This window comes from Megalobrama amblycephala, linkage group LG24, assembly GCF_018812025.1.
Source record: "Megalobrama amblycephala isolate DHTTF-2021 linkage group LG24, ASM1881202v1, whole genome shotgun sequence".
NCBI classification, from domain to species: Eukaryota; Metazoa; Chordata; class Actinopteri; order Cypriniformes; family Xenocyprididae; genus Megalobrama; species Megalobrama amblycephala.
In genome coordinates, this window is record NC_063067.1 from 14,871,442 (window position 1) to 14,885,013 (window position 13,572).

Below are 13,572 nucleotides of genomic sequence, written 5' to 3' on the forward strand. Positions count from 1 at the left end.
AGCCTATCTTTTTTTTTTATAGCAAGCCTATAAAGTAGGCTAAGAAAATACATACGGCAATAGATCTTTTTGGGTTTAACAAATTAAAAATGTACTTGAGATACACCTTGTTGGCCCTCAGATAACCTTTACATAATATGAAAAAGGTAGAATAATTATAGTTTTAATACAAGCTATCATTTGCAATTTTAGTTTGTATTAGCCTATTTTTAGACATTATGAACGGCATGATCGCTATTTATTCCAGTGGTTGAATACTTACTACATAATAATCTTAACCAAATATTTGTATTCAATTATAAAATCATGTTTGACATCGCAGTGCCTGAAGAGAGCACGTGAGTGACATAGTTTAGTGGTGCGCGCGAACAGAAAGCGTTATATGTGACCGCGGATTGATTAGCAGCACTTACCGTCAGTCAGCTCCTTTTCTTCACTGTAAGTATTTCACTTTGCGATATAATCCACAGTTTTCTTCACGAACTAAGCCATATATTGCTCTGTCCATGCCACGTCCACGCCTTCTATCTTGACACTGAATCTGTTTTAGATATCCACCGTTTACCATTGTGACTTTGCTTAGGAATTAAGTAGCTAAAATAATTTAAGTTAAATTTGCACCTGTCCGTCCAGCTTTCAGACAGAAAAGCAAAGTGCGTCTATATGTCTTTGTCATGCTCTATCAGTTTCAGTTATGTCTCAGTATATACTCTGATCTAGTGAGCGCACTAAACGTAATTTGCCTGGGCTACTTGTGTTCCTCCTACTGTCTCCCTCTCTCCATGAACTCCTCCCATCATTAGCCTTCATCCACACTCCATATGATTTAATCATATACAGATTAGTGTCATCAGGTATATGGGAAAATGATACAGTATACATACACTCAATAAAATTATAGCAACAAGCAACATATTAGGCTAAAAAACATCTGTATAAAATAATTTAAAATGAGTCACTGTAAATAGATCATTAGAAAAATGGCATTGTTAGACTTTCCTATGTACATTAAAGGGTTAGTTCACCCAAAAATGAAAATTCTGTCATTAATTACTCACCCTCATGTCGTTCCACACCCGTAAGACCTTCGACAATCTTCTGAACACAAATTAAGATATTTTTGATAAAATCCGATGGCTCAGTGAGGCCTGCATTGCCAGCAAGATAATTAACAGAAAGTCCAGAAAGCTACTAAAGACATATTTAAATCAGTTCATGCGACTACAGTGGTTCAACCTTAATGTTATGAAGTACTTTTTGTGTGCCAAAAAACAAAACAAAATAATGACTTTATTCAACATTATCTACTGATGGGCGATTTCAAAACACCGCTTCATGAAGCTTTGAAGCTTTACGAATCTTTTGTTTCGAATCAGTGGTTTGAAAGCGTGTATCAAACTGCCAAAGTCACGCCACCCAGTGGTGAATCATTGAAATTTCGAAACAATTATGACGTAACGAAGCCTTGTTTACTGAAATCATGTGACTTTGGCAGTTTTATACATGCTCTGAACCACTGATTCAAAAAAAAAAGATTCGTAAAGCTTCGAAGCTTCATGAAGCAGTGTTCTGAAATCGCCCATCACTAGATATTGTTGAATAAAGTCGTTATTGTGTTTTTTTGGCGCACAAAAAGTATTCTCGTCGCTTCATAACATTAAGGTTGAACCACTGTAGTCACATGAACTGTTTTAAATATGTCTTTAGTAGCTTTCTGGGCATTGAAAGTGTTAATTAGCTTGCTGGCAATGCAGGCCTCACTGATGAACGAAGGTCTTATGGATGTGGAACGACATGAGGGTGAGTAATTAATGACAGAATTTTCATTTTTGGGTGAACTAACCCTTTAAGTAACTCTAAAAAAGTAAAATAAAATAATAAAATATTTGTTTATGTCATCTCATCTCATCTCAATAAACTTATCATTTCAAGTATAGGAACAAACTAATCCCGACATCTCAAATTAATGATGTGACAAAATCAACAACAACAGTGTAAATAAAACTTGCAAAGGGTCAAACATACATCTATATTATTATTATATAATTATTCATTCCCCAGTGCATGCTGGGATAAGGCTCAATGGGAAATACTTTTACATTTAAAACAGCTTGTTTGCATTTTGTTGTATAATTCCTCATTTTTGTTAAAAAAGGACACTTTCTAAGTCTACAGAAGCACAGAATATTCCAAAAAATTCAGTTAATATTCTTATATGGATTAGTGAGAATTAATTTTCACACTCTGATATCGAAAAACTAAAGAAGATGTTTCTTATTAGTGATTTTACAGTGTTATATATAAAAATATGTATGAAATATTGCAGCTGACTTAAAGTTAAAGAGCAGGCTTTTTTTGTGTAGTCGAGGCTGTTTGATTGTGTCTAACTGGTTTGGACATGGAGTTATGTCACTGAAGTAATCACAAGCGAAACACTCAATTTGTCTTATGCACATCGGCCTCATTGTAATCACAAGTCCTTTGTGTATCCTGTTTCTTGGAATTGTAAAGTCTATTGCAGAATCACAGGAGTGAATGATGACTTTGAAACTCAACACTCCTCATCCATCTTATTAATATATGTGTGCACAAACAACACAGAACAAGAAATCCCATGTTTTTCTTTTCCCTACAGGAGGACGAAATTAGACCTGACAGGCTCATTATACAATGAAATTAATCACATTAAAAGACTGATTAAAACATGGAAGTGATTACACACTTACACTGAATACATAAACATGAACGTGCTCAGCCTCCGAGCGTTTCTAACACCTGCTCCTCTGAAAGGGATTAAATGGAAGTTTGAGCAAATGACCGTCTATCTTTTCTCTGCAATTTAGATGAGCTCAGTCAGAACTCCATCCTCAGCAGTCTCAGTGCTTGAGTCAGCCAAAAAAATAAAAAAATGACATAAATCCCTTCCCCCCTTTTCAAGCTCTCCCTCAGTCCTGCCTAATCATTTTTCCTGATGACAGAACAATGGCTAGATAGATTAAATGGAAGGATTGAAGAAGTAAGAGTGGGACTAATTTGAATGTTTAAAAGTAATTAATTGGGTAAATGGAATAGATCTACAGAGCTGATTCATGGTTCGCTTAGCAATGACCCTCTGTGCGATTGTTTTGCTCTCGCAGAGAATCAGAGGTGGTGTGCAGTCAGTGCGAAAGAGTCTGTTCATTCTCCCTGCAGAGGCAGCGTGAGTGTCCGCACATACACTAGCAGCGCTGAAAGAGGGAGAACACTACATGCCGATTACTTAAAGTGTGTGTCGGAGCGAGAGAATTCAAGCATTGTGAAACTTTCCTTCCACAGACCAAATCAAGTTTCAAACCTATTACAACTTGTCCCAAGATCTATCATAGCTGAAGAAAGCTATCTGTTAGTGTTCCCATTCACTGCAATCGTAGTGGATCGGCAGGCACAGAAAGCCCCAAAAGTATGTGATTTGAAATATGCCATATTTGTTCATATGGGTTCGGCTCTGGCCAATCACTTGTGCCGTAAATGCCATGTCATTCTGAACTCCAGGAAAATGGCATCATAAAAATGCTGATTGACTTAAGGCACTTCACCAGAGACTATCAGCCTAAGGTTTTTAGGGGAGGCTCTAGTTCTCCAAAAAATATGTCAAGTCACCTTTATTTATAGTGCTTTATACAATGCAGTTTGTTTCACAGCAGCTTTACAGTGAGAAAAAGGAAAATAATGGTGCAAACATAATTCAATTCTGCTGTAAAGCAGCTCTAAAAAACTTTTTCAATTATTTAGTTGAAATCAGTTCAATGTTAATTCAGTTTGGTTCAATAACGGTGTAAAGTTAATCAATTATAGAATGAGTTCAATTCATAAAGCAGCTCTGGAGAAAACATCATCCAGCTGGGTTCAGTCCTCATCCAATAGTGTCAGTGCAGTCAAGTCAATAATATTGCTGAATATTAAGTATCTCCAACTAAGCAAGCCAAAAGGAGATAGTGGCAAGGATCCCAAGCTCCACCAGTGACAGAAATGGAGAAAAAAAAACCCTTGGCGGTGACCAGGCTCAGTTGGGGGAACAGTTCTTCCCTGGCCAGACCAACGGACATGGTGTGGTTTAATTCCAGGATGCATCACAAGTCAGAATTGTCGATTGATATAATTCAGAATATTCCATCCTTCTTCTTGAAGATGGGTTTACATCATGCCAGCGTATGGAGGGAGGTGAAGCTGGCCATAGGGGTCTGTACAGAGGACTTGTCTGATTCTCCTGGTCGACTTTGCTGAGGATCTGTGCCAATGACTGTCTAGTCGATGAGGTCTTCACAGGCGATCCATCTCTAAGGCTCGTCTAGTTGTCATTGTCTCTGCTGATATTCAGGGCTGTTGTGGTCGTCTCTAGGTACAGGTACACCATCTGTCACAGAACAACATCTCTAATAATTGTGATTTAAAAGCTTGCAATTTTTTTTTGAATGGCCATCAATGGAGAAAGATGCTGCAGAACTAGAACTAGACCATGCTAACTAGCCAAACCAGTAGAGTTTACTGTGACAAGTAACTTTATCTTTGGAAACTTTATCTTACATTTAGGCTGTTTTCACCTGGTATTAAGATGCATTTTGGTCGATCGGATCACAAGTGGACGATGCTAAATACAGGTGTTAAAAGTTTTGAGCTTGTCCACTTTTGACCATTTCCACATTCGACTGGATTGCTTTCGTAAGCTGATGCTCTTTCTCCAGCCCTGTTTCAACCTGTTATTAAGATGCTTTTTGGTGAATCGGATCACAAGTGTACGAGGGAGACACATACCCGTTTACACCTGGTATTTTAATCCGTCTCTTTTGTCCACTTTCAACCACTTCTGTCCTGATTTCTTTGAGGGGAAGGTCTTGTGGTAGATCTTCCCCTACGCACCTGACTTAGGTTTATCTGTTTACCTGGGGCGTCTCCTAATCGACACCCGAGCATCTCCCAATCGACACTCAACATATACCTGATCTTTCAGAGCGTCTCCAAATCGACACTCAATAATACTCTTGGGAGCATCTCCAAATCGACACTCAATAATATCTTCCGGAGTGTCTCCTAATCGACACTCAATAATATTTCGGTCAACGTCTTGACCCCTAACTTGCTGCACAGCAATAACCAGACTATGCCTTAGAATATGCTATATTCACGGCCGGAGGACCTCGTATCAATCAAAGAGAATCCCACCAGCAAGAAGAATACAACAGTTTATATAGGATAGGGGCATGGGAAAGCATTCTACAGTATGATTGGTTCTTCATATGTCAAACCTCATGTTACTAGGTAAAGCAAGATCTGCCCAAATCATGTGTTTATTAGTTCGTTGGTTACTCAATATCATGGGGCTATTATATTTAGATAGTTGTCTAGCTGTCCCTAAGTGTCATTTCCACTTTTCTTATATTTGGACATGATTCAGACACACACTGACTTAAGCCCATGTAAGGTTTGAGGACATTTAGTTTTCAAAAGCATATAAATGTTATTCCTGCAAGGGAAAAGAAATGTTAGTTATGATTGATTAAAAAATTCCATAACAGTCTATAGGCATAAATATATGGGTTTTTTCAGATCTTTCAATCTCTAATGGACAAAATAAGCTCACTCGATTTACATATGACCGTGTCCAGAGATGACAGAAAAACATACAGAAAGCATCAGCTTTCTTTTCTGCTCTCTTTTTCGTTCAAGGCCAGCCGAACGAGGTCAGTGCATGTTGGAAATCAGGAATGGTCAGAGACTATGCTTGGTGCATTTTTCATCTTCAAACCAAACTTGGGTCTTCAGCTGACAAAGTTTAAATCCCATCTGGCTAGCACGCTTCTCATAATGTTTACGCAGTCAGTAGGTGGTCTTCAAACACATTCGACCACATGAGCGTTTCCACTACGAAAGAAATCTGGTCGAATGCGTTTTCGACTACCTCTGGAAGAGGTCGAAAGTGGACAAACTCAAAGTGATTAACACCCCGTTTACACCTGTATTTAGCGTCATCCACTTGTGATTTGAGAGACCAAAGCGCATTTTAATACCAGGTGGAAACAGAGCCTCCATCGTCTCTGGGCATGGTCATATGTAAACTGCGCAAGCTTATTTTGTCCATTAGATTGAAAGATCTGGAAAAAAACATATATTTACCTGCCTATAGACCTTTCCCTTGAAGAAATCAAGACAGAAGTGGTTGAAAAACACGGTATGTGTCTCCCTCGTCTACTTGTGACCCGATTGACCAAAACGCATCTTAAAGGCATAGTTCACCCAAAAATGAAAATGTGATGTTTATCTGCTTACCCCCAGGGCATCCAAGATGTAGGTGACTTTGTTTCTTCAGTAGAACACAAATTATGATTTTTAACTGCAACCGTTGCCGTCTGTCAGTCAAATCATGGGAGTGGATGGGAACTTCTTTTATAAGAGTAAATAAAACTTGCTTAGACAAATCCAAATTAAACCCTGCGGCTCGTGATGACACATTGATGTCCTAAGACACGAAACGATCGGTTTGTGCGAGAAACTGAACAGTATTTATATCATTTTTTACCTCTAATACACCACTATGTCCAACTGCGTTCAGCACTCGCTTAGTGAGGTCTGATCGCGCTCTGACAATGGAAGTAATGTCTAGAGGTGCATCCCAATTCGCGTACCTATGCACTATTCTATGACGTTTTTAAGTATAAATAGTGCGAGTAGTGCATTCACATTGAAAGTTCCAAAAAGAAAAAGTACACTTTAAATACCCGGATGATGCACTAAATTAACGGAAAAAATGAAGTGTGGAATGTTGTTAGTGCACTCAACTGTCGCAGCTTAATTACATAGTGGAGGGGAAGGGAGGATCCGTTGTTAAATGACAAAATAACCTTATACAATTCACGCTCTACATGGATGAGTGCATAGTGCACAAGTACATAGTGTATAAATGCATAGTGTATAGTGCGTCATTTGGGATGCAACTTAGCACTCATTGAAGTATAAGCGCGAGACATCACTGTCGTTATCAGACCTCACTAAGCGAATGCTGAACACAGTTGGACATAGTGGTGTATTAGAGGTAAAAATGATATAAATACGGTTCAGTTTCTCGCACAAACAGATCGTTTCGTGTCTTAGGACATCAATGTGTCGTCACGAGCTGCAGGGTTTAATTTGGACTTGTCTATGCAAGTTTTATTTACTCTTATAGTAGAAGTTCCCATTCACTCCCATGATTTGACTGACAGAAGGCAACGGTTGGAGATAAAAATCATCTTTTGTGTTCTACTGAAGAAACAAAGTCACCTACATCTTGGATGCGCTGGGGGTAAGCAGATAAACATCAAATTTTCATTTTTGGGTGAACTATCCCTTTAATACCAGGTGGAAACACGGCCTTAGCGCTGCACGATTCTGTATAAATTGAGAATCAAAACACATTTTTTTTGTTTCAAATAGAGATCATGATTCTCCCATGATTCTGAACAGACAAAAGACAACTAAACAAAATAGCATGTAATTTACAAGAGGTTCTAACAAAATGTAAATTGCTAAATGAATCATTTTAAAAGCTATGAACTTTTATCCCAGTACTTCTGTGATAATCTGAATATTTGTAACAAAAATAACAATACGTGGTTGACAAAACTGTTTGTGAAGCTGTTTCATACCTATACAACTGTTTTCTCTGGGTCAGCGGCAGCGCAAGCGCAGACTTGAATGTTTCGGTGTGATTTTGTCAAAGGTTTAATAGACACAAGCGAATCGTTGTCATTTAGGAATGAGATCACATGGGTGTTGGAATCGATATCACAATCTTTTAACGATTAATTGTGCAGCTACATGCAACCTAATAATCGGTTTGTAGTTGGATTGATGGTTAAACTGAACTGAAAGTTTGTAAGAGACATATCATCTGGTTAGGACATAAAGTTAAATGATCATGGCTGTTAAGGCCTGTTCACAACTACAATGAAAAATATAACAAAGTTTTAATAGTCATTCTATTTCTGAGAATATGGAATATAGCTATAACAATAATGACACCGAGGTATATCGTTGGAATCACTTTCCAGCTGACGAACAATAAAAAAACATTGACAGCCCACTCAAGCTGAACTGCAGTATGGTTATTATAAACAAAACGTTATTGTCCGTTGGTGTGTATGCTAATGTAGTTATCGTTATAGTTATTCTTGGTATGAACAGGCCTTTATCCTGCAGTCAAAGTTTGAAAGTCTGAAAGTATTTACATTCTCTGTTATTTTCGTATTTTTTTGTTTCATATTGGCTTGCAGACCGATATCCAGCTTCTTGCTGCAGTTTCACCATGTGATCAGAATTCAAATAGAGTGTGGTCAGAGGTGAGACTGAGTTTTATCAGCTCCCTTCACCACTTGGCTCATAAAATGCTGCTCTCTGCGAAGAATAAGACAGTACATATTATAACACTTTGAGTGATGTGTTCTCTATTAGGGAGCATTTGGTGCACACATGGACTAAGTATGAGTTGATTCTCTCAGGGCAACATATTCTTCAAGAGGGGAGCTTGTCTGTCTTTACAGTGGACTTAGATCAAAACCTCAAAACTTCCTCTTGTTCAAGGATTCATCCCAAACTCCCAAGTGTCCTTGTAGACTCTATGCTGGAGACCATCTTTGGTTCTCTCTTAAAGTTTCAGATTTCCATTTTGGTCTCCAAGGATGTGTTGATAATATATAAGACCAATTTTTCTACAAGGACAGCTGTAAAAAATTTGTTGTGGTTGAGGAAGTTTGGTGTGTGAAAGCCCAGGGGTTTATCAAGGACCAGATTTGTTCCAAGTTTTCATGAAACCCATAGAGCTAAAAGTAAGACTTTAAGCAGCCAGCCAAACACACATGAGCTGAGGTTAGAGGAAGGTGTGGAAAACCAGAAAATCTCTTGTTGTTTTTTTCTTATCTTATACTTCTTCTGCTTTCTATTTCCCTTCCTTTCTCTCCTTGCCCCTTTATATTTTCCATAAAACAATGCCTTTCAGCGGTTATATTGTGACATCCATTTTTCATCACCCCGGTCTTACATTTTTCACCACTGACCAAAAATGAAACAACAAAATATAAGGACTGTTGAGCTTGCCAGTGAAAGCAGCATTATCAAGAATAAAAGGAAAAGACAAATCACACATATCTCATTTATTTCTCATAGACAGCAAGGATCAAATGGAAAGCAAATGGCATCGTCTCGGAATTTTCTCCTGAGTGTTTAAGAAGAAATATCTCCAAGTGTGCCAAAAAAGTGTCTTTTGCTCACCAAGGCTGCATTTATTTGATCTAAAATATAGTAAAACAGCAGTTTAAAATAACTAAGTGTATTCCTGTGATGCAAAGCTGAATATTCAGCATCATTTCGCCAGTCTTCAATGTCACATGATCCTTCAGAAATCATTCTAATATGCTGATTTGCTGCTCAAGAAACATTTATTATTATTTTTTTATCAATGTTGAAAACATTGCAAAGATTCCATTCAAGCATGTGGTAATATTAAAAAAGAAAGAGAAATTAATACTTTTATTAATCAAGGATGCATTAAATTGATCAAAACTCACAGTGAAGACAATGTTACAACATATTTCTATTTAATAAATGCTTGAATAAATTTAATAAATAAATTCTGTTCATTGAACTTTCTATTTGTCAAATGATCACCAAAAATATTAAGCAGCACAACTGTTTTCAACATTGATAATAATCAGAAATGTTTCTTGAACAATAAATCAGCATATTAGAGTGATTTCTGAAGGATCATGTGACACTGAACACTGAATTCAGCTTTGACATCACAGTAATAAATTATATAATTACTGTTTTTACTGTATTTTTGATTAAATAAATGCATCTGTGAGCAGAAGAAACATCTTTCAAAAACATTAAAAATCACAATTTTTCCAAACTTTTGACAGTTACTGTAACATTTAACAGTATGTAAGATTTTGTTATTATTTTTAATTGTAATTTTCATTTTTTAATTTGATTGAATTTAGAAAAAAATGTGCAGAATTTATAGTATCAGTTACTTATAAGTTTATCATTCATAATTTTAATATCAGTTCTAATTTATCTGGACTCTGCTATCCACATTTAAATTATAACTCTATACTCTGACTCTATATTGATTCATTTGTGTCTATATTTTCCCTTATTTTTCTCTTTGACCATGTTCATACAAAGCTGAGAACGTCAAGTGTCCTGAGCTATGAATAAGAAACCGTTGAGCAATAACCGATTCCTCTGGGTTCAGTACAGATCCCAAAGCCCCATTTATATGTATAACCCATTACTGAGCTGTAGCGATTGTCTGTGTGTGTGTGTATGTTTTACCATGCAATATTCCACATGACAGAAGGCCTATTCATAATCATCAGTTACTGAAACTGACCACAGGAATCATCACACACATTCATTATGGCTAATGGTTTATGACCAGGAATCCTCAAACAGACATGAACCGCTATCTTAATCACGAGGGCCCCTTAAACACACATGAACAGCTATCTGCTCATGAGAACGATGGTGGTTATGAGCAGTGGTCCTGTAATATATACAGAGTACATAGGTTGGGGTGAAACGTTCAGTTCAGGGGCTGATGTCACTTGATGCAATTTCAGGGCTTTAAGGTTATTGGACAAGCTGGTCACACATACATAAACAAGAAGGTTTGATTGACAGAGAGAAGGGATGACTGCATCTGGATCTGGATTACAAGTGCATATGATTAAGTTCTGAATCCTTTGAGGAAGGTATGAGCGGGAGAAAAATACTTGGAACGGGATCCTAGATTTGGTGCCAAGTTAAATGTCTTTCACAAATCCAGCTGCAGGCTACAGTTATCCAACCTTTTTTCTGGACATCTCATTTAAAACAAACTTAGTATATTACACATGCTATTGCGCATCAATGTTGCTGCTGTAAGATGGACTTTCAAGTTATATACCGGTACACATGTTTGGGTCAAATATGTACAAACCCAACCATTGAGTTTAAAATTTTAATGTAAAAATTCAAATCAATGGTTGGGTTTGTCCCAAACGTTGGTTAAAACAAAACACACTACAGTTCAAAGGTTTGGGGTCCGTTTTAAATAAATCAATACTTTTATTCAGCAAGAATACATTAAATTGATCAAAAATGCATGGTTTCCTCAAAAAAATTAATTAGACTTACAGTTTTCAGCATTAATAACAAGAAATGTTTCTTGAGTAGTAAATCAGCATATTAGAATGATTACTGAAGGATCACCAAAGACTGGAATAATGCTGCTGATAATTCAGGTTTGAAAAAATATATTTTAAAATATATTATAATAGAAAACAATCACGGTAAAAATGAATGTGTTGCCTAGATTTTTGTTTCTATTTCAAAGCCTTCCTATTTTTTCAACAAAATCTTTTTTCATTTATATAGACACTCTGATATCTGACTTTATCTGGAATAGGAAAATCCCCCGGGTGCGTAAAGACATACTGCAAAGACATCGTTCTTGTGGTGGATTATCCCTCCCTAATCTTCAGCGTTACTACTGGGCTTCTAACATTAAATTTATGTTGTATTGGATAAACCCTTCTGACAACCCAGAGTGATTGTTGTTAGAAAATGCCTCTTGTAGACCCACATCATTACCTGCTCTACCCTGTACAAAGATACCTCTTTCCGAGCCAGTGTCTAGACATTCTCTAAACCCTATTGTCAGAGCATCCTTTCAAATTTGGAATCAGTTTAGACGAGCTTTTTCACTTACTGAACTCTCAATGAATGCTCCGATCATATGTTTACTCCTTCAATTAGACACTGCTTTTAATTGTTGGGAAGAGAAAGGACTTGCCACATTGAAAGATCTATATAGTAATAATAGTTTGATTTACTCTTTGATTTCTTCACAGAATTTAAAGGTGCTAAAGAGGATGTTTTGTTTTATACATTTTTGCAATATTACTTGAAACTGTCTTTACTAACTGATAAAATACTATTTATTAGGTGCACTGAAAGTAATAATATTAATATACATCATCTGTGCAAGAGGTAGGGCCTTAAAAACATAAGCCAATCGTTTACGCGATCATCGCGTAAACGATTGGCCCTCTGGCTTGTCAATCACTGCCGTGACGTTCCTTGTGAGAGACAAGCGCGGCTGCGCTCTCCAGTAACTTTCCACACTCTACAGGCGCCGCATGCAATGTTTTTGTCGGAGACAGGAGTAACAACTGCAGATTATGAGTCACCTGCGGTGAGTCCGACATAATGAATCCACAAACACGACACAGCGAATGCCGGTGGTAAACACTCGTGTTCCAATACTCGTGCACGAGTTTTTGGAGGCGTTCCTTTGAAATTCGCATGCGCTCATTTCAAAAACTCAGTAACAGTCTTTGGTTTCTCAGTCGACGAAAAAATCCTCTCTATCACCTTTAACTTCTTTAACTGAATCAAAGCAACAATGGGAAAGTGAACTTGATTTGTAATTTTCAGAAGAAACACGGCAAGACATTATGAATAAGATTCATTCAACCCCAATTTGCTTACGAGATACAATTATTCAATTCAAAATAGTTCATTGCCTACACTGGACAAAAGCAAAATTAGCAAAATTTTCACCAAATATAGACTTCTTGTGTGATAGGTGTAGAGTGGATATTGCCAATCATACACACATGTTTTGGTCATGTCCTAAGCTTGTTAATTATTGGCAATTAATATTTAATTTTTTTTTCAGGAGTTCTACATATATCTATTGATCCTTCCCCTATTCCTGCAATATTTGGTTTGACTACAGAACTCGGTCTGGATAATAATGCTAAAAATATGATTGCTTTTTTGAACCTACTAGCTAGATGTCTTATTCTGCTAAAGTGGAAGGACAGATCTCCACCTACTTTCAGTCACTGGATTAGAGATCTTATATACCATCTTGCATTAGAGAAGATTCGTTATTCCACTAAAGTCTGTTGTCAAACTTTTTTCACTATTTGGCAGCCAGTGCTGACTTACATACAGCAAATGGATCCAAATGTAATTTTTTCTCTATAAATTTTGTTTGTTTTTTCCCCCTCTGTTTTTTTCTATCTGGCCCTGTGAGGCCATAATAATATGGTACAGAACAGTTTGTAAGTTAATGGGTAATGGTTAGGGGTGTAACGATACGCTCAGGTCACGATACGATACGTATCTCGATACGGAGTTCACGATACGATACGTATCACGATATTTTGAACAAAATGAAACTGAAATTCAAACAAGATTTATTAAAAAAACATGAACAAATTTCAATAATTTTCCTTGTTGTACATACAAGATCACATTTCAATAAAATAAATAAATATAAAATTTTAATAAAAACCTTCTGTATTCAAATTAACAGTTGAATAGGGCTGTCTGTCACTGAAAAAAAATGTTAAATTTAACATGAACTTAGAATTATGAATAGGGGCCATTCACATATCGCGTCTAAAAACGCGTGGAAGGCGCGGCCGCACCGCTTCTCCTTCTTTCCAAAGCGCTTGCGCTCCCGTGGCGTCGGTCGTTGCTATGCAACCATGAACTGAGCTCTCC

General features: G+C 37.0%; 1 protein-coding gene across 3 annotated transcripts in view; it reads right to left on the reverse strand.

Annotated features, from left to right (window-relative positions):
* Positions 1–13,572, reverse strand: part of avpr2ab (arginine vasopressin receptor 2a, duplicate b) — a 59,493-nt gene that overhangs the window by 27,923 nt on the left and 17,998 nt on the right. Inside the window, exon 1 of one of the 3 annotated variants that reach the window (XM_048178151.1) lies at positions 414–809. The exons of the other annotated variants lie outside the window; for them this stretch is intronic. The gene's annotated coding sequence lies outside the window, so the exon portion shown is untranslated. Of the gene's footprint in view, positions 1–413; positions 810–13,572 lie in introns of those variants that run through there. 3 annotated transcript variants of the gene reach the window in all.